Consider the following 22,178-nt stretch of genomic DNA (forward strand, 5'->3'; position numbering starts at 1 on the left):
CTCGGAGGGGAAAAACAAATTTCATATATATTTTCAGAGACATCAGATAAGAGATGCCTTGTTAGACATTTGAGGGACAATCAAAAGAAATTATTACACAAAAATACTGAGGTGGCTATGTGAGATATGACCCAAATATTTTAATCCTCACAATTCATAAACAAGTTTGGTTCACAAAATCAAAGGTTTATTGGAGATAAAATGAAGAAAAATAAAAAGTGGTTGCAAGCGCGGCCTCTTAGACCCTTCCCAAATGGACTGAGTTCAAAGAGCACAAAAAGCAGTTTTCAAGTTACACATTTTATACTCCTACACAATGCACACCACACCTAAGAAACTCCCCCCAACCCCCTTATTCTACTAAGTCATTTCTTTAAGAAATTTTAAAGAAAATGTTGGATAACCATCTGTCTGAGATGTTGTAGGGTTTCCTGCCTGGTCAGAGGGTTGGACTAGAAGGCCTCCAAGGTCCCTTTCAACTCTGTTGTTGTTGTTGTTGTTGTTGTTATTATTATTATTATTATTAAGTCATTTCATCTTCTAAAGGGTCATCAAGATAATTTATCTGGAGGAACAGATATCTTGTTACTGGTAGCTTCCTCCTGGGCGGATGTTCCTATCTAACTGAATTGTGGCCTTGCCTTGGACATATGTTCCTGTCTTGCAAGAAAGATTTTTAGCAAGTCATCACGTACTGTTTTACTGAATACAATTTCTGGTCATTTTACGACAGTAAGAACATCATAGCTTTTTAATATATACATTACACTTTATAAAAAAATAACGTATTATTCATTTCCTTCAATCCTCCCTTTTCTATCTGAATTACTTTTTTTATATTTGTAGCAATTCATAATTTCCTACTTTTTCTCCAGGTCCATATGAGAGCAAGTTTTTACATTCCGACTCCTCCATCTCCAACCTTTGTCTTTCCACCTTCATTACCATCATGGTTTCCTTTTTCCCTCCTATTGATGTTATTAGGGTCATGCTACTCATGGTCCTTTTTATTAATATTTGTATGAGAGGAATCAAACATGGTAAGAGCATGATAGTTAGGAATCCTAATATGGCCAATTTTGCTAGTTCTTTCCAATTTGGAAACCACCCACCAAACCAATTGTTTTTTGTTTAATGGAAAGAAGGAAAAAAACATGTCTTAATTATTCCCCATATGCAAGATCCATACCACCTCTTGGGTAGATATCCATAGGCATACTTTCCACATATCTAATATATACCTTCCAGAGCTACCCAGTCCAGGATGTCACTTTCGGGATCCTTTAAATAAGCCATTTCAGTTATTTCACTTAATACTTCCTCTTCGAGGTTCCACTTCCTCCCCATCAACTGCCATTGTTCCATAGTAAAGCAAATCATGCTATCCTATTAGCAATCTTCTTTTTTTCATATCACAACATAACACTACTAAACTAGTCATCAGAGCCCATGTCCCTTCCTTACCTTCTGTAAATGTTATTATTCCTGAGCTTCCCAAAGCCACTGTTCTTCCATGTTTGTTCTTCTACACATAAAACAGTTCTTTACAGTAAGCGTTTTGGTAATTTCCTTAGCCAATTGTACAAACATGTTTGCTGCAATCTTAGGGAATTCAGGCAATTCTAATTTTTCAAACTGCTCAGTTGTAGTCTTCTTCAGCTGGGAAAACAGTATAGGCAACCATTCAGTCCTAAAAGGGAAAAATACAAAAATAGCCCAGTTAATGAAGAACACTATTCCCACTGGTAACCTTACTGTCCACCAGTCCTTTGGGTTCTTCGGATCGTCAACTTCAGTGGATCTTCCACCTTTCTAGGGCTGGCACAGGTCCTTTCACTTGGGAATAATGAGCCCAGCCTTTTTCCGCAGTTTGAATGGCTGTCTCAGTGGTCAGCAGGATAATGAAGGGTCCTTCCCAGCTTGGGGTCAGTTTTTCTTCCTTCCAGGCTTTTATAACACCACCCACTGTCCTGCTTTATATTAATATACAGCAAAGTCCAAGGGTGGTGTTTATGTAAGAATGCCTTTCTGTCGCAAAAGTTAAAAAAACCTGGACAGTTCTTGTAAATATTTAATCTTGTACGTCTATAAATAAGGTACTCAATCAAATATCCTAAGTATTATATCCCTCTTTCTACATCTTGTAATTTCTAACCCATCTCTGTAACAATTCCTAAAAGGGCAACAACATCTGCTGCTAACAAACAAACAATGCCATAGAATGGAGCATCTTGACTCCTAAGCATTCAAAATGCACACAGCCATAAAGACAAAAAATGGAGGTAGGAAGAATAGCTTCAAAAATAAAACAAACAATCTAAATCAGGGATCTCCAACCTTGGCAACTTTAAGACTTGTGGACTTCAACTCCCAGAGTTGAAGAGCTTTGCTGGCTGAGGAACTCTGGGAGTTGAAGTCCACAAGTCTTAAAGTTGCCAAGGTTGGAGACCCCTGATCTAAATAAGGTATTTTGGGTCAATGCTCTGCAATATATTCGGGTCAAACTTTAGTATCAATTCTGTTTTAAGTAAAATGTGAGTCAGATTCAGATTCCATTCAGATAGAAGCATATTCACATTGAGTACGGTAAAACATTTTCAAATCTAAGCAAAGTCTTTCAAAATAATTTCTTTTATATAGGTTTAATTAAGCATTCTAAACATCAAAAAATTCCAATAAAATAAAATCAAAATTGTATTCAGAGCAGAAAAGAAAATATATCTGCATAGTTTTTATATGCAGATGAAAGAGACTAAACAGAGAAAGGCAAATCTGCACGAGCAGGTCACCCATTTGCCCCACTTTTCTCAGACAGGCTCTGAGGGAGGGGGATAAGGGAAAGAAAAAAGGTTTAAAAGGAGCAGAAAAACCTCACTCCCCCACCCCCACATTTGCTGCTGTCCTTTTTTGTTTTTGTTTTTCAAGGCAAAAAGTCCTTGAGTTAACAACCAGCGAGGACAAGGAAAAAAATTTTTTTAAACTACACAGAAATCTCACCCCTTTTCTCCACTCAGCATTCTCTCAACAAAATAATTTTCTCCGCTCCTTCCTCTCTCTCTAGCTTTAGTAAATCAAACATTTTTCCCATATTCTTCATGGGATCTTTCTCATTTCTTTTCCTTGCAACTTACTGTTTCTTTATATGAAAGGGAATCAAAGTATTTTCACACCAACTTTTACCTTCAACATACTCACATTTGCACTGCAATCAAACTGCTTGTGTAAACCAATTTCACATGCAAAAATCCCCTTTCATACAAACCAATCATTATAATTATTTCAGGGAGCTTTTTCACAAGCCAATGAGCTCCATTTGCTAAATAATTTTGTGTACTATTATCAGAGGGTTTCATCCTCCATCTAGGTCTAGAAATGATTACACACAGACACATACAAACACGCAGTGTTCTTGGACCAACACTCTTCATATTATACATTAATGATATCTGTGATCATATTACAAGTAATTGTGTTCTTTTTCCTGACAAGGTCAAACTATTTAACACCACCAACAATACAGCTACCCTTCAAAAAGACCTTGACTTTGCATTTGAATGGTCTAAAACTTGGCAACTCCAAATCTCAACTAGCAAATGCTCAGTCTTACATATTGAAAAAAAGAACCTAAACACTAAAGTACAAGCTTGATGGACATTACCTTACAGATGACCCCCACCCTGTTAAAGACCTTGGAGTTTTCATATCAAATGATCTAAGTGCCAAAGCCCACTGCAACTACATCACAAAAAAAGCTTTAAGAGTTGTAAACCTAATCTTGCATAGCTTCTTCTCCAAAAACCCTACACTACTAACCAGAGCATATAAAACATTTACTAGACCAATTCTTGAATACAGCTCGACTATCTGGAACCCATACCACATTTCTGACATCAATACAATTGAACGTGTCCATAAATATTTTACAAGAAGAGTTCTCCATTCCTCCGAATACAACAAAATATCTTATGCCACCAGACTTGAAATCCTGGGTTTAGAAAATTTAAAACTATGCCGCCTTCGACATGAACTGAGTTTAACTCATAGAATCATCTATTACAATATCCTTCCTGTCGAAGACTACTTCAGCTTCAATTGCAACAATACACGAGCACACAATAGATTTAAGCTTAATGTTAACCGCTCCAATCTTGATTGTAGAAAATATGACTTCAGTAACAGACTTGGAATATACAACCTGACTCTGTGGTCTCTTCCCAAAATCCCTGAAGCTTCAACCAAAAACTGTCTACTATTGACCTCACCCCATTCCTAACAGGTCTGTAAGGGGCGTGCATAAGAGCACAAGCGTGCCTATCGTTCCTGTCCTATTGTTTCCTTTTGTTATATCCAATTAATATAGTTATTATATACTCATGCTTATATATATGCTTATATATTGTATAGTTATTTCATGCTTATGCTTATATATACTGTGTGACTAAATAAATAAATAAATAAATAAATAAATAAATAAATAAATAAATATACACATATATACCAACATTTCCAGATCTTTGGAGGTTTTGTCCGTCCCTTTGAAACTTCACTTTTTCTTTCTTTTGTCAATCTGTAGCTCATTCTTCAAGCAGTGGGCAAACTCAGGAAGTGTTTTTTATCAAAAATGTGATCTTGGCAAAGTAGATATCAGACTAAGAGTTATCAGGCTGCCTTTGAATGATTAGGATGTATTATGTCTGATTGTTTTGGGGGAAGTTAGGAACTGTTGAGAATTGTAGGAGTATAATTGAGTTGGGAGGGAAAAAATTTTTAGCATATGTTTATTTTTAACTATACCTTGTGTTTGTTCTGGGAAGTCGAGGGGGAGGGGGGAGGGGGGTTTGTGAAGGGAGGGGGGAGGGGGTGGGGGGAAAGGGAAAAAAATGTTTGTAAAACTTTTTCAATTAAAAAAAAAGTGATCTTGGGCCCTAACCACTGCCAGTTTCCTACAGTTTCAAACTCAAGCTGAGAAGTTTACTTAATTTGCCGGCCACCCAAACATATCACAATCAATTCAATCCCATTCAATTCTACATGCTATTATTATAGATGCACATCTAAGAATTTTTAACAGAACTCACATCAAATTGTTCAAGTCAAATTATCTGAGTCTTCCCATTTAGACAGGCTTTACCTTTTTATTACCTGCTAAACCCCGGATGGGAATAAACATTTTCTTCTTTATTCTTAGTTTTTTTTCCAGAGTTTTCTGCCTCTTTTGAGAATGGTAAATTCTCAAGATCTTTATAACTGCAGTATTTCTTTTCTTCTACTCTTGGGTCTTTCTACCACACATAACAGCATAAACTAACCATATCTTCTTTGGTCAGCCCCAACTTCTGAATCATCTTACTGTATGGAGGGGCTTCCCCAACCTCTAAGTATTTTTCCCTAAAGGACTAGTCAGGTTTATTTACAATTTGGGATTCCTCCTAATTGTTTTAGTGAACTTCTCACTTTTACTCGAAGTTACACCCATTGTTCTATGTCCTCAAGCACTGGATTGTTACTAACAGCCCTGGGGATTTTCTGTCTCTTCTTTTTCTAGCTTGAATCTCCCAGCAGATGCTGGCTTATTTTTAAAGATCCAGACTCTTCTCCATCTTAGGTCTCCCAGCAATCACTGGCTTATCTTTAAAAATCCAGAGTCTTCTCTATCTATCTTGCACGTCTCCGTTAGCAGATGTCCTAAAGGACTAGTGGAAGGGATTTCTACCTCCCTATTTGTTAGTTTTACAGTTACTTTCTTATTATTTGCTTTACAACAACAACAAATGCTTTTACAACAACAATTACCCAGACTCCTAAGAGTTTTCCTGACTATGGTTCCATGAGGTTCTCGATCTTACGGCCACTCAAAATCCACAACAGCAGTTCACTTCCCTTCAGGCTGGCCTTCCCCCTCGAGTAAGGGAATGCAACCTTTCAGGTCTGCAATAGCTTTGGACTCACCAGTGTTCCCAGAACACAGTCCAACACACACACACACTGCCGTTATCACAGAACCTCCCACAATCACTCTCCTGACCACCCAGGTACAATTGTGTGTTTCCCTCCTTCAGGGCAAAAATGTCTTAGCTAGGCCAGTACACTAGGTTACCTGGTCCTGGGCCTCAGTTGTTGACTCTCTTTCTCTTCTTTGATTTCATAGACCAGAGTTGTTAATTTAGTTTGGCTCAGAGCCCGCAATGGGAAGCTAGGTCTCAGATAACTCTAGGCAGCTAAAATCAACAGACGCGCCCCAAGAATTCACTGAGAAAAGTCCCCCCCTTGAAGCCCACGAGCCCCATGTTGGGTGCCAAGATTGTGAAATATAAGATCCAAATATTTTAATCCTCACAATTCATAAACAAGTCTGGTTCACAAAATCAAAGGTTTATTGGAGATAAAATGAAGAAAAATAAAAAGCGGTTGCAAACACGGCCTCTTAGACCCTTCCCAAATGGATTGAGTTCAAAGAGCACAAGAAGCAGTTTTCAAGTTAAACATTTTATACTCCTACACAATACACACCACACCTAAGAAACTCCCCCCAACCCCCTTATTCTACTAAATCATTTCTTTAAGACATTTCATCTTCTAAAGGGTCATCCGAGGCTTCCGGGTGGCGCCGCTCCGCTAAATGGCGGACAATCTCAGTCCGCCCGTTCTTTGTGATTCTGTGAGAGCTGTTTAGACAGCGTTAATCTTCTGTCAACAGCTCGTAAATCTCTGCCCTCGGGCAAAGAGGGGGAGATGAGCATTTGAACTGAAGTTGAGCCCCCAAGAAAAGCCCCCGAATGATTTCTGGTGGTTTGATGGGAACGCTCCTTCTATAGTTCAAAAAAAGCTCCAGAATCCAGAACGCCTCTGCAAAAGCAGAGCAAAACGCAGCGTCCATCTCCGTGACTGAAGAGGATTACTGATAAATTGTCAACACGGAAAGAATCGAAAGCAGGAGGGCTGGCATTCGTTTGTAAGATGATTTTAACTCCCTGACAGAGAAGTTATTTGAAGAGTGGAGATGAAGAAAGATGGCGTTTTGTGTTTTGAAAGTGAAAGCTAAGGAAATGCTGATTACAATTGCTGGCGTGGAACCTCTAAGAAGAAAATAACAAGATTTTTTTCTAAATGGAATTCTTTTTTTTAAAAAAATCTATTCTTTTTTTTATCATCTTTTTCTTACAGTGCTCAAGAAGAAAAATTTATTGGTTTTCTTTTTTTTAATTCCTTTTCTTTTCTTTCTTCTTCTTTCTTCTTCTTGATATTACTTAGTTTAAAAATGGCCTTTCAGCAAAGAGATTTAACCACCTCTAAACTATTGGAAATTTCTTCACTTCAGGTACGGAAATTGAGAGAGGATATAAAAGAAAGTCTAAGGAATTTTTTACAGGAGCTTTTGGAGGCTCATCTTTCAGAAATAGATCAAAAATTTAATGAAATGGAGAAAGAAATACTGGATTTTAAAGATTTGGTGGAAGAGCAGAGTAAGGAGATGAAAAAATTAAAGGAATCAATTACTCCATTATTGTTATCTAGTACACAGACAGAAGAAAGACTGAATGAATTTAACCAAATTAATTTAGATTTGCAAAGGAAAATAGATGAAGTTCAAATTAATTTGAATTTAGAAAATAAAATAGATGATATTCAGGTTAAGGCTGATAAGGCAGAGGAAGAAAGGGTTATATTACAATATAAATTAATGGAATATGCTATAAGGGTAAGGGGCTTAAGAGAATCTAAAGAGGAAAATTTGAAAGAGATTTTTATTCAGGCCTTTGCTCAGATGGAGGGAATGGAACCAGAAGATTTTGAAGTTAATATTGAAAAAATTTATCGTGTTAATTCCTGGTGGGCAAGGCAGAAGTGTTTACCGAGAGATGTGGTTATTTATTTTACAAATAAGAGGATTAGGTATGGAATTTTGCGAGCATTTTATAAAAATAAATTTCAAATATTAGGACAAGATATAATAATGATGAAGGAAATTCCTCCTAAAATGTTAAGAAAGAGAAAAGAATTTGCCTTTCTGGTGGATGAGCTTAAGAAACATCAGATATATTTTAGATGGGAGGTTCCAGCAGGTTTAACACTGAATTATAAAGGAAGAAAGTATTTTCTCAACACAATTTGTAAAGCACGAGATTTTTATACTAATGTATTAAAGATGTTAAGTTGAATGGTGAATAGATGGTCGAAAATGTGTAAGATAGAAGAAGGGGAGGGAGAATGTTTAACTTTATTACATATGATTATGGTTAATTTTTGTAAATGATTTATTGTGGATATAAATGTGTAATTTTAGGGGTACTATATGATATATTAAAGGTATAAAGGAATAGGAAGATGGAATATTGTTTAATTTTGGAGGATAGATAGTAAAATTTAGGAATTTGGATTAAATATTATATTTAAGAGATGGATGTAATGTTAATTAGAATGTAATTGTTATAATAGATATATTTTGGATAAGTTATAGGTGTAATTTTAATAATGTTATTTGATATAAGTAAGGTAAAGTGAAGATTTTAATTACTACAATTGATACTTTGGATATTTGTAATATTATTTGTTGTATATATAAATGTTAAAGATGTGAAAAGATGGACTATTGCTTACCCCTGAAGGTTGGACAGAAAAATTAAAGAAACTAAGCTGGAAATATGAACTATTTTTGAGAGACTGCTAAGGAAAGAAAGACATTTTAGAAGAACCCTTGGTGAATATTGGAAGATGGAACGTTGTTTTGATATTGATTGATGAAGGTTGGATATTAAAAACTACGTACTTTATTCAAGAATAAACACTAACTCAATCGGAAACTTCTGAGAACTCTAGGAGTGGAATGGTCTGATATATAATGGAGTGGAAGAAAAGTATCTTCTTTGTCTTTGGAAGGGGAGTGGAGGTTTTAAGGAATGACTATGGATTATGATTTGTGCTAGATTTTAATTTTTGTTGTTAGTTTTATACCCTGTACTCGGTTCTCGGAAGTCCTGAGGGGTGGGGGGAGGAAGGGGAAGGGAGGGGGAGGGGGTAGAAAATGGATTGATGGTCAATGTACAAAGATGATTGAAGATGTATAATTAATGTAAGATCGGACCTGCCTGGCTACTACTTTAGAATGAAGGGAAAGAAGGAGTAGAAGAGAGAAGGAGGAAAGAGAAGAGGAGGAGGAGGAAAGGAAGGAAGAGGGGAAGAGGGAGAAGAAAGGAGTAGGGAGGAAAGAGGAGAGGATGTAGATAAGAGAGGGGGAGGATGGTTATGGAAAGTAGAAGAAGGTAGAGAAGGAGAGTAAAAGGAAAAGGAAGGGGGTGGTGACCGGGCAGACCTGATTAATTGTATATGAGGGTACATTAAATATGTTATTGGATATGTTATTGGATAAGAATGTCAAAATAAAACTTTTTTGGAAAAAAAAATAAAAAATAAAAATAAAGGGTCATCCTGACAATTTCTCTGGAGGAACAGATATCTTATCTTGTTTACTAGTAGCTTCTTCCTGGGCGAATGTTCCTATCTAACTGAATTGTGGCCTTGCCTTGGACATATGTTCCTGTCTTCCAAGAAAGATTTTTAGCAAGTCATCACGTACTGTTTCACTGAGTACAATTTGTGGTCATTTTACAACAGTAAGAACATCATAGCTTCATGTATTAACAGTAGGAACATCATAGCTTCATGTATTAACATAATGTATTAAAACATTACACTGTATAAAAGAGTAACTTATTATTCATTTCTTTCAGCTATCAACCACGGAAGCAATGATTTACCCCAATGTATTAGACTGGAATAAGGTAGTGACATACAAAGAGTTATTGGATGGGCACGGAAAACTTAAATCTAACCAAGACTTAAAGTCTCAAGGAATAGAAATAGATTGGTGGCCATATTTACAAATTCAGACAAGATATAAAAAAGATTTAGAAAATTGCGGCTTCCAAAGAGCAAGAATTGGATAAAATATTATTAGGGACAGAGAAAAAAATGATAACCAAAACCTACAACTGTTTTTTAAAATTTAAAATGGAGAAGGAAACAATGAGAGACAATGATAATTTGAGCCAAAAATTTCAGATATAACATTGAATTGGAACACTGGGAAAAATTATGGGATTAATGATGTCGGCAGCTTATAAGGAAAACATGTACAAAATGTTTTATCATTGTCATCTACCTCCGGCAAGGCTGGTGGAAATGTTCCCCAATAGGCCAGCAAATTGTTGGAGATGTAATCACAAACAAGAGACATTTTATCACATGTGGTGTACATGCCCAAAAGCTAAGAAGTATTGGATGAAAATTAAAAAATGGTTAGAAAAAATTACAGAACAAAAAATTAAGATGAAACCAGAGTTGTTCTTACTAGGTATCATAAAAGGAAATATACCGGTACCTTCACTACTGGTTTGCAAATGTGAGCGCACACACCTCCTCCACACATGCACAGAGGGTCAAAAACGGGATGTGATGACATCTGGGCAGATGGGCAGAGCCTCCCGCCACCAGCACTACCAGTTTGCCTGAGCCGGATAGAACCAGCTGAATTTCACCACTTCCCCTCAGGACATAATAGAATTAGTCCTCTACCCATCTAGCAGCAAGGGTCACTGCATTTCAAAATTTCCTAAGGACATTGCATCACCCAGCAAGGTTCAACCAAACTTATCTCAGACAACCTCAGCTATGACCCTGTAGAGCCCCAAGGGAGTCTGACAGCAGCCAATAGAATACATATTCTTGCACAGGAACTGGAAGCTCAAGTTCAAAGCCCAAGAGAGGGTATAAATACCTCTCACTCGCCATTCCATGTGGTCATCTGCCCAGGACCTCAAATCCATATGGTTCTGTTCATCAATAAACCATCTTTCCAATTAGCCTCCATGTTTCCAGTGTCTTTCTCCCCACTCGGAACTGAACCAGATGGATATTACTTCCAACACAGGAATTCTTTATTTTTCTCACAAGCTACAAGACCAGTTTCAAAGCTTCATTAATGTGGAAGATTAACCAGCTCCTTCTCCATCTTGTCACATGAATTTTCACCCTTTAATTTCAAAGCTCTAATGTCAAGAGATCTGGCATTCTTGAATACATAGATCTAAAATAATCAGCAATATATCAAGGCAAATTAGAAGTCAGGCCTTCTAATTTATTCCTAATTTTGGGGAAAACATCCAAGCATTATTTTACTTTCTGTTGGTAGACCTTACAATAAGCAACAAAAGACAAAGAGAATGTACTAACCCTTTAATGAACCCTATATATAGTAAATAAGGCAGGAATCAGCTTGGTGAAGCAGTTCTAGGATATATCTATCAAGAAGAAATACAGTACATTATAAAACTAGCCGATTTCTATTCCAGTTTCATGTGTCAAGATTCTAGGTCTAACTTAGATGTAACAGTACTCTCATTGTAATGCCACAACCAGGATGCAGTATGAAATTTATTACTGTAAGCATGTGAGTAAACAAGCATATTGTTTTTACAGAATTGTAAGAAGACATGCTATCCTGTGAAGAAAATACATTCTATGTGTTTCTAATCTCATGAACTAATGTGTTTCTAATCTCATGATGTATCTTTCTAGAAAGTAAAAACTACAGTCAGTATTTGATGACAAAAGTGTATCCTATGGCTTGTCACCCAAAAATTCAATCTGCCCAATATCTACTAATAAACTCTAACTGGACAACTGGTATATAGGAAGCCTTAACAGGAGTAGCTTATACAGGAGCTAGCACTGTTGATGAAGAATCAGAATCAGAATTCTAGTCCAGCCCAGGGGTAAAATGCTCCTGGTTCGGACCGGCTCGCCCGATCCAGTAGCGATGGCAGCGGGTGGTTTGGAGAACCGGTAGCAAAAATCCCTGGCCCCGCCCCCTGTCTCTGCTGAGCCTCGCCATCATCAGAGGGTTTTTTTTTACTTTTAAAAGCAGTTTTTCTTCAGCCAAAAACATGCTTTAAAAGTAAAAAAAAAGTCTTTGATGATCCCGCGGCTCAGCTGACAAGCCGCAGGGCATCTCAGGGTGGCCTTCGCAGCCATTAACACCCGTGGCTGCTTTAGGGAGAACTAGTCACTGGAGCGAGGAGCCAGGGCATGCAGGGGAAGGTGTGGCTACATTGACTGGGACCATGGGCAGTGTGTCGGGAGCGTGTGTGAGAGTAGGGTGGGGCTGGCTTAAGGGTTACCTGGGTAACAATGCTTTATAAGGTGGTAAGGAGCATGGAGTAGTAGCTCCAACAATATCTTCCTATATTTGCTTATGGATGTCAGTATGTACCGGTAAACAGGATTCAAACCATAATCTGTGTGTGGAGTTTTTCATTTATATCAGAACCTGATAGTTTGTTGGAAATCACAGCAACCACCATGGCTGAAGGTATGGTATCAGGGCTGGAAGCTGCAGACTTGGAAGAGTCTGTTGCTGCAACAGAGGTGACTGTGCTAGAGGCTGTGGAACCAGCAGAGGAAGTATCCCCAGCAGTCAGGCAAAAGGAATGCCAGGCACTGGGGCAAGGGACCCTGAAAGACCAAGAGGGAGTGGAAGCGGGCCAGTGTGGAACAAAGGACTGGTGGCTGGTGTTTCCAGGGGCAGTGGACTACAGGGCTCAACTGCCCACTGGTTCGGTGCTCACCCCTTCTGAGGTCCATTTGTCCCAGTGAAGAGAGAGAAGGATCTCAGATGATGACTGGAGCTATTCTACAGCTGTTGGTAGTCAAACAATAGACAATTTGCAGGAAATATTTGGGGCTGTGGGGTTCAGGGGCACAGGCCAGAGCAGGGGATGACAAGACTGTAAGGTGGCAGGTCACCCTCCGCAGGAGTCACACGCTCTAGAGGCTGTGTCTCCGGGACCCTAGTGAGAGGCGAAGATATGCAGTGCAAGGGCCATTGGGAGCGCAAGCCCATAGGCCCCAAACTGGCATGGCAAAAGCCAGCCGGGTACTTTATACCGTGAGGGAGGAGATGGATGGACCTTGGGGTTATGGGAATGATGGTCCTATGCCCCATATGGTAGCAGGAGCAGGTCAAGGCCAGCCAGTAGTAGGACATTGGGACCCACCTGCGATAAGGGCAGCATTTAATGGGAATCCAGAGAAAGTAGCCCTCTTCATCGGACAGGTATTGAACAATATGGACTGGTATAGCCATCTATACACCTTGCAGTGGGACTGAGTGATGGCCATCACGGCGGTAATGGAGGCCAAGGCCGCAGACTGGGTAGCCAATTTATACAGAGAGCACGCTGAGGAGTTAGGAGATCTGGGCCTCTCTTTGGCCGCCCTCCAGGAATGCTTTGAGGATACCACCAGGTCCCAGCAGGCAGAGGTGGAACGGTTAACTATTCAACAAAGAGGAAGGCCTGTGAAAGAATACAATCAGGACTTTAAGTGTCTGGCAGGCAAAGTGCAGGTTTGGCCAGAACGCTTAATAGTCCATCATTTTAGGGAGGGTCTCGACCGACCCCTATGGCAGGCTTGCTTGTGCCAGGGATTGCCTCACCATCTGATGGCCTGGTTCCAGGCTGCTATGGAATTGGGACATGAGTTGAGGGAGGACTGGATGAAGGGGACTGTTTGGGGCCCAAAAGCCCCATTTTCTCCCACCAGCCTCACCACACAAAACCAACCCATGGCTGTGAAGCCCCAATGGGTGGTAGAACCAACAATGCCTGCGCCCACTAGACCACCCCTGATGTGCTTTCGATGCAGAAAGCTGGGCCATTGAGCAGCTGAGTGTGCGGATGCTGAGCAGAAAGACAGCCAGGACCCACAGTGCATGGCAAGGGATGGCCAGAAAAGGCATTAAGGCCACACCTGAAAAACTAAGGGGGGCTCAACAAGCAACACCTATGACCCCAGGTGTGGTGACAGTCAGACCAGCCAAGGGACCAACCACCAGCAGCAGTGAGGAGGTGAAGACAGACCCAATGATGAGTATGCCCATTAAACCCTTTGTAATTCCAATAATGATAGAAGCACGGAGAAGGAACTGTACAGCCTTAGTGGACACACGATGCACCCATTGCTTGATGAGCGAGGGGGTGGCCACAAGGTTGCGGGTGGGACTCTGGAGGTTGTCCCGTCCTATAAGTTTCGAACAGATGGACAGCTCATTGCTGGGCAGTCAGCCCACCACCCACGTTATGGATGAGGTGGTCATGGAGATAGGTGCCCATAGGGAGACTCTGCGGTTCATGGTAATACCTAGGATAACTGAGGATATAGTTTTGGGTCTATCTTGGCTGGACAAGTGAAGCTCGACCATTTGGGTGGAGTTGTTGACACCTGTGAATAAGTCTAGGCCCAACCCCACCACGGCATGAGGAGCGGCTCCGAGCCTCGACCGTAGACTAGGGTGGACTGATGGAGGCCATAGTGCAGTCCGAGGACAACAGGGAGTTAGATTACCCTGCAGTGTATGCTGATTTGAAGGAGGTATTCCGCGAACAAAAATGTGACACCTTGCCTCCCCACCCTCACCCCCCAACTGTGGGATAGAGATCCTCCCAGGGGCTACTTTACCGAAGCCCAAGGCGTATTCTATGACCCCAGATGAGCTGAAGGAAATGACAGCATACATCGAGAAGAACCTGAAACGGGGGTTTATCCATCCGCAAGATCCCGGGTGGCTGCACCCATTCTATTTAGAGAAAAGAAGGAGGGGGTGGGGTCTGCGTTTGTGCATGGATTTTAGGAGGATTAATGCGGTGTGCATTAAACACCTATACCCTCTGACATTAATGAAGAACATGTTGGCCCGTTTGGCAGAGGGGCGGGTGTTCACCAGATTGGATCTCCGAGAAGTGTATTACAGGGTACAAATAAGAGCAGGAGATGAGTGGAAGAGCACATTTAATTGCCCCCTTGGTAGTTACCAGTTTAGAATGACTTTAAGGTGGAGCACCTTGCAGCACCTTTGGCCTGCAAAGTGCTCCAACAGTGTTCATATAGTTTATCAACGAGGTTGTGCAGTACCTAGATGATATACTCAAATACACAGAGACCGTGGAGGAGCACATCACTCTAGTATGCCAGGACCTGAGGAAATCGTTAATCATGCACCTGTATGTGAAACTGTCAAGTGCTAGTTACACCGGACCCAGTTAGACTACGGCTTTTGTATATCATCTGTGGGAGTGAAGATGGACCCAGCTAAGATCAGAGAGGTGATAGACTGGCAGGCACCCAGGAACCGAAAGCAGTTAGAACTTCTTGGATTTCTCCAGCTTCTACTGCCAGTTTATCTCATTTGCCCAAGTGGCTCTGCCATTAACTAAACTTCTCAAAACAAAACACCCCAAGGGGAAACCCCATCCGGGCTATCCAATACACTGGACCCTCAAGTGCCAACAAACATTTGAATGCCTAAAAGTGCTTTTTGCGAAAGAAACAGTTCTCCAACACCCAGATCCGGCAAAACCTTTTGTGGTGTAGGCTGATGCCAGTGACGTGGCTGCGGCTGCAGTTCTTTTACAGCGGAACGGGGAAGGAGCACTGCAGCCATGTGCATATACGTTATGAAAGTTAAGGAGCCTGAGCGTAACTAGCTGATCTGGGAGGAGGCCTTTGCAGTTCGGTGGGTATTAATGACCTGGCAGCACCTCCTGGAAGGGTGTGTGTGTATGCCCTTTGAAGTGTGGACGGACCACAAGAATTTGGAGGCCCTGCAACAACCTCGATGGCTGTTGCTGAAACAGGCGAGGTGGGCCCTGTATTTCAGGCGATTTCATTTCACCTTGAAATACATACCAGTGGGAAAGAACTTCCTGGCTGATGTACTCTCCCGGAAGCCGCAATACGACAGTGCCCGGGATTAGGTGGTGCAAGCCATCATACCAGCCAACTGAACCCTGGCACTAGACTCCTACCATCCTCTGTCTGTATTCCAGCAGACATAGTGGCCCCATTCCACAGGCCATCAAATCTGCGCTTCTGGGAGCCCAATGGTACAAGGAAAACTGCTCCATACTTATCCAGAGGAACACTTTTGCTTGGAAGGCATCCAAATTATATGTTCCCCGGGAGATGCGGTTAGAGGTACTCCAGCAATGTCATGCTTGCCCTGCCAGCCATTTTGGGTACTTAAAGATCTGCACTTCACCAACCACCAGTTCTGGTGGTCCCAGATGAAAAAGGATATAAAGGAATACGTAAAGAGCTGTGTGGTATGTGCTACCATGAAACCCCAACCAGGCAAACCAACAGGCCTGTTGCAGACAGTGGCAAACCCTGCACAGCCATGGGACAGATAGCTATGGACTTTATCGTAGAGTTACTGGTCAGTTGGGGCAATACAGTTACCTGAACTGTAATACACTTTCTTTTTTTAAAAAGTTTTTTTATTTTTAAAACATACAAACATAAAAGCATCTTCCATTCAAATACAATGTGTCGGGTGAGTTACAGTTCTTTTGTGCAATTTCAACAATTACATATCATTAATTTATTTACTCTTACAATTTATAATCCAACGTGTTCAAATATTTTAATCAATTGATCCTTAAATTAACTGTAATATTTTATTCTCTAATTTAGTATAAGTTATTCTGGATCAATATTTTATCTTCTTACCCCATTTATTCTATCATCTTAAAACCATTATGTCATTCAATAATTTAGCCTTGTTAAAAGCGCCAATCTTCTTTATCATATTTTCCCTTCTAACCATTGATAAAATAAATCCCATATCTTGTAATATTGCTTATCTTCCTGTTCTCTAATTTCAAATGTCAATTTACTCATTTCTGCACATTCCATTATTTTCTTAATAATTTCAGCTTGCAATGGAAATTTCTCATTTTTCCAATTCTTTGCAAATACAATCCTAGCTGCTGTTATTACGTTCACAATCAAATATCTCAATTCTTTATTATAGGTTTCAGGTATAATCCCCAATAGAAAAACTTCTAGTTTAAAGTCTATATGCTTTTTTATCATTTTCTCCAAACATGTGTGGATTTTAGTCCAGTATCTTTTAGCTTCTGTGCATGTCCACCACATACGGTAATAAGAACCAGGTTTCTGTTGACATTTCCAACATTTTTCTGATTTGTTTTTGAACATTCTGGCTATTCTTGTTGGGGGCAAGCGCCACCTGTAAAACATCTTATACAAATTCTCTTTATACGCAGTAGACATTGTCATCTTATAATTTTGCATCCACAATTTCTGCCATATTTCTAAATCAATCCCATGCCCAAAGTTTTCCCCCCAAGCAATCATAGTCTCTTTAACTTGTTCTTCTTCTAGTTTAACCTCTAATAGGTATCCATATAATTTTCTAATTAAATTGCTATCTGTACCTGTTAAAATTTTATCTAAATTAGTCAAATTATTATAAAAACCTTCTATTTTAAAATCTTTATCATAACTGGAGCGTATTTGCAAATATGAAAACCAATTCATTTTTACACCTTGTGCTTCTAGTTCTTGAATCATTTTTAATTCACCCTTTTCATTCAACAATTCATTATATCTAACAATTTGTTCCTTTCTAAATATTATTGAATATGAGAATGCCTCAATCGTTGATACCCAGACTGGAATTTTTAAATAATGGTTTTTCTTAATTCTTTCCCAATTTAATAGCAAAGCCTCTCTTAGCAAAGCACGCGCTGTTTGAGAGCGATTGCACGCTCCGGCCCCTCAGACTTCTCCCGTTCCCTGAGTGGCCAGTATCCCCAGGGCTTGGACCTTTGGCTGATGTTATGCAATGCTAGGTCCGTAGTGAATAAAGCCCCCCTGATTTATGATCTTATACAGGGGGGGGGGCTGCAGACCTTATGAGCATTTCGGAGACTTGGTTGGGCACGGAAGGGGGGGTTCCCCTGGTCGAGATGTGCCCACCGGGTTTCCGGGCATTTCATCAGCTGAGGGCCCAAGGTAGGGGTGGAGGGGTAGCGGTCGTTATTAGAGAGAGTCTGGAGCCGATGGAGACCACTGTTCCTCAGATAGCCGGTTGTGAATCCCTTTACGTGAAGTGGGGGCGTAGGATGCAGGTGGGCTTGTTGATCACGTACCTGGCTCCTTGCTGCGTGGCAACAGCCCTGCCCGAGTTGCTGGAGCTGATAGCCGGGATGGCAGTTGATACCCCCAGGCTTATGGTCATGGGGGATTTCAACTTGCCATCAGCCAGTGTGTCGTCGACAGCGGCTCGGGAGTTCATGGCCTCCATGACGGCCATGGACCTGACCCAATTAATTGATGGCCCCACCCACGTGGGGGGAAGCACACTGGATCTGATTTTTGTCTCTGGACAGTGGTTGAGTGATCTGCAAGTATGAGAATTAGTCATTGAACCTTTGTCATGGTCAGATCACTCTCTCCTTCGTCTGGACTTTCGGACCGCTGCTCAACACCGCAAGGAGACAGGACCAATACGTTGGTTCCGTCCCAGGCGACTGATGGACCCGGAGAGGTTCCTGATGGAGCTTGGGCCGTTCCCTGGCGACCTGGCCCACGACTCGGCCGAGGAGCTTGTTGCGGCCTGGGAACAGGCCGCGGTGGGCACTTTGGATTGAGTCGTGCCTTTGCGGCTTCTGACCCGGAGTAGGTCTCAACCAGCTCCTTGGTTTTCCGAGGAGCTGAGGGAGATGAAGCGCCGGAGAAGACGCCTAGAGAGCGCGTGGAGGTCCAGCCGTTCCGAAGCTGACCGAACACTAGTTAGGTCTTTTACCCAGACCTATCTGGTGGCATTGAGGGAGGCCAAGCGGGCCTATGTCTCTACCCTCATTGCGTCAGCAGAGAACCGCCCAACCTCCCTGTTTAGGGTGACTCGCTCCCTCCTTCATCAGGAGGGTGGCGATGATCCCTTACAGGGTTGTGCTGAGGATTTCAGCAGGTATCTGTTTGACAAAATCGCTCAGCTTCGGGACGGTTTGGACCAAAATTGGGTAGTTCCGGGAGAGGAGACGGAGGCTAGTCTTGTTGAGACCGTCTGGGAGGAGTTTGATCCTGTGGCTCCCGAGGACATGGACAGGTTGCTGGGGCGGCTGAATGCCACCACATGTTTATTGGACCCGTGTCCCTCCTGGTTGGTGCTGGCCACCCGGGAGGTTACACGAGGCTGGCTCCAGGGGATTGTCAACGCTTCTTTGAGGGAGGGTGTTGTTCCCACCGCCTTGAAAGAGGCGGTGGCGAGGCCCCTCCTCAAGAAGCCTTCCCTGGACCCAGCTGTTTTGGGCAACTACCGTCCAGTCTGCAACCTTCGCTTCGCGAAGGTTGTTGAGAGTGTGGTGGCACATCAGTTACCCCAGTACCTGGATGAATCTGTCTATCTAGACCCGTTCCAGTCCGGCTTCCGACCCGGGTACAGCACGAAGACAGCTTTGGTCGCGTTGGTGGATGACCTCTGGAGGGCCCGGGATAGGGGTTATTCCTCTGCCCTGGTTCTCCTAGATCTCTCGGCGGCTTTTGATACCATCGACCATGGTATCCTGCTGCGACGGTTGGAGGGACTGGGAGTGGGAGGCACCATATTTCGGTGGTTCTCATCCTATCTCTCCGACCGATTGCAGACGGTGTTGGCAGGGGGGCAGAGATCAACCTCGAGGCGCCTCCTTTGTGGAGTGCCGCAGGGGTCGGTTCTCTCGCCTCTCCTGTTCAACATCTACATGAAGCCGCTGGGTGAGGTCATCAGTGGTTTTGGGGTGAGTTACCAACTGTACGCGGATGACACCCAGCTGTACATTTCCACCCCTGACCACCCCAATGAAGCTGTCGAAGTGCTGTCTCGGTGTTTGGAGGCCTTACAGGTCTGGATGGGGAGAAACAGGCTCAAGCTCAACTCCTCCAAGACTGAGTGGCTGTGGATGCCGGCATCCCGGTACAGTCAGCTGCAACCGCGGCTGACTGTTGGGGGCGAGTCATTGGCCCCGATGGAGAGGGTGCGCAATCTGGGTGTTCTCCTGGATGGACGGTTGTCTTTTGAAGAACACTTGGCGACCGTCTCCAGGAGAGCTTTTTACCAGGTTTGCCTGGTCCGCCAGTTGCGCCCCTTTCTAGACCGGGATGCCTTATGCACGGTCACTCACGCCCTCGTCACTTCTCGCCTGGACTACTGCAATGCTCTCTACATGGGGCTCCCCTTGAGGTGCACCCGGAGACTACAGTTGGTTCAGAATGCGGCCGCACGGGTGATAGAGGGAGCCACTCGTGGCTCCCATATAACACCGATCCTGCGCAGGCTGCACTGGCTACCTATGGTTTTCCGAGTGCACTTCAAGGTGTTGGTTACCACCTTTAAAGCGCTCCATGGCATAGGACCGGGATATCTTCGGGACCGCCTTCTGTTACCACATGCCTCCCACCGGCCGGTACGCTCCCATAGAGAGGGTCTTCTCAGGGTGCCGTCAGCCAAACAGTGTAGGCTGGCGATCCCCAGGGGGAGAGCCTTCTCTGGGGGCGCACCTACCCTCTGGAACGAGCTTCCCCCAGGACTTCGACAACTTCCTGACCTCCAGACCTTTCACCGCGAGCTGAAGACATATCTATTCTTTCGAGCAGGACTGGCTTAAATAGGGTTTTTAAATATGGATTTTAGTGGGGTTTATTTCTTATATTTTGTATGGTATTTTAAATTTAGGCTATTTTGAATAAGTTTTTTAAAATGTGTTTTATTGTAATATATTGTATTATTTTATTTGCTTGTTCACCGCCCTGAGTCCTTCGGGAGAAGGGCGGTATAAAAATTAAATTATTATTATTATTATTATTATTATTATTATTATTATTATTATTATTATTATTATTATTATTATTATTATTATTATTATAAGATGTCTTCTAGAATACCCTTGTGTTTTAGCTTCTCCATACCATAGAAATGCGTGCCATCCCAACGGTAAATCATGTCCTTCCAGAGTCAGTATTCTGGTGTTTCTTACTGTTATCCATTCTTTTATCCACATTAAACTTGCGGCTTGGTAGTATAATTCCCAATTTGGCAAACCAAAGCCACCTCTTAACCTTACAGTGGTTGTCCACTGGCCATATTATTTTCTGGGATTCTTTCTTTTTTTTCAATTTATATGCTAACCATCTACCTGGTTTATTAGCATTTTCAAAATAATTCTGTTTCGCACAATTCTGTTTTTTGCGCTAAGTCTTCTTTTTCAATTAAACCCATTGTTTTCTGGGGTGGTACTTCTAAGGTCAACACAAATAACAATGGAGATAACGGACATCCTTGTCTTGTTCCTTTCATTATGTTAACTTTTTCTGTCATGCCCCCATTCATCGTTATCTTTGCTGATTGTTCATTATAAATTCTTTTTATCATGTTTGTAAATCTCTCCCCAAAGTCCATTATCTGTAATTGCTTTTCCATAAACTGCCAATTCAGTTATCAAATGTTTTCTGTGTATCTAGAAATATCATCACCATTTGTTTTTCTGAATGTACCTCATAATATTCCAAGATATTCAAAATTATTCTCATATTATCTCTAATTTGTCTTTTGGGTAAAAAGCCATTTTGGTCCATGTGAATAAATTCATTAAATGATCTCTTTAATCTGTTCGCCATTATTGAAGCAAAAAACTTATAGTCTACACAATGAAATTGGTCTATAGTTTTTTACTTATTGCAAATCTGTATCTTCTTTAGATATAAGTGTAACATATGCCTTCATCCATGAGTTTGGCATCTTTGCTTTTACTATAAGTTCATTAAATAGTTCTAGCATTACATTGCTTAACACATCTTGTAATATCTTGTATAATTCCGCTGGTAATCCATCTGGTCCTGGTATTTTCCCATTTTTTTGCTTTTTAATTGCTCCTTTCTATTATTCTATTATTCTATTATTCAGGTATTTTAGGTAGGTCAGATTTTTCTAAAAATTGTTTTGTCTTCTTGGTTATATAGTCTCTCTTAATAATTTTGGATTATTTTCTTCTTTTCTTCACTTCTATATTTCCCTTTTCATCTTGTAAGTGATTTATTAATTTCTTCTCTTTTTTTCATTTTATACACCACCCATCTTCCTGGCTTATTCGCATTTTCAAAAAAGTTCTATTTGGCTGATCTTAATTTACGTGCCAAAAATTATTGTTCGTTTATTTCATGTTTTTTCAATTCCATTTGTTTTTAAACGTTATTATTTTGTGTGTCCTTTTGTAATTCTTTCTCTAATCTCTTATATTCCTCTTTTTTTATTTTTTTTTTATTTGCATTTATATCCTGCC

The 22,178-nt window shown here is 41.3% G+C and overlaps 1 protein-coding gene across 2 annotated transcripts in view; it reads right to left on the reverse strand.

Moving 5' to 3' along the window:
* TEDC1 (tubulin epsilon and delta complex 1) overlaps nt 1-1,690 on the reverse strand; it is a 90,188-nt gene extending 88,498 nt beyond the window's left edge. For both annotated transcript variants that reach the window (XM_058175854.1, XM_058175853.1), the window contains exon 1: nt 1,465-1,690. The gene's annotated coding sequence lies outside the window, so the exon portion shown is untranslated. The remainder of the gene's footprint in view (nt 1-1,464) is intronic.
* Between the last annotated feature and the right edge of the window lie 20,488 nt (nt 1,691-22,178).

This window comes from Ahaetulla prasina, chromosome 3, assembly GCF_028640845.1.
Source record: "Ahaetulla prasina isolate Xishuangbanna chromosome 3, ASM2864084v1, whole genome shotgun sequence".
NCBI lineage: Eukaryota > Metazoa > Chordata > Lepidosauria > Squamata > Colubridae > Ahaetulla > Ahaetulla prasina.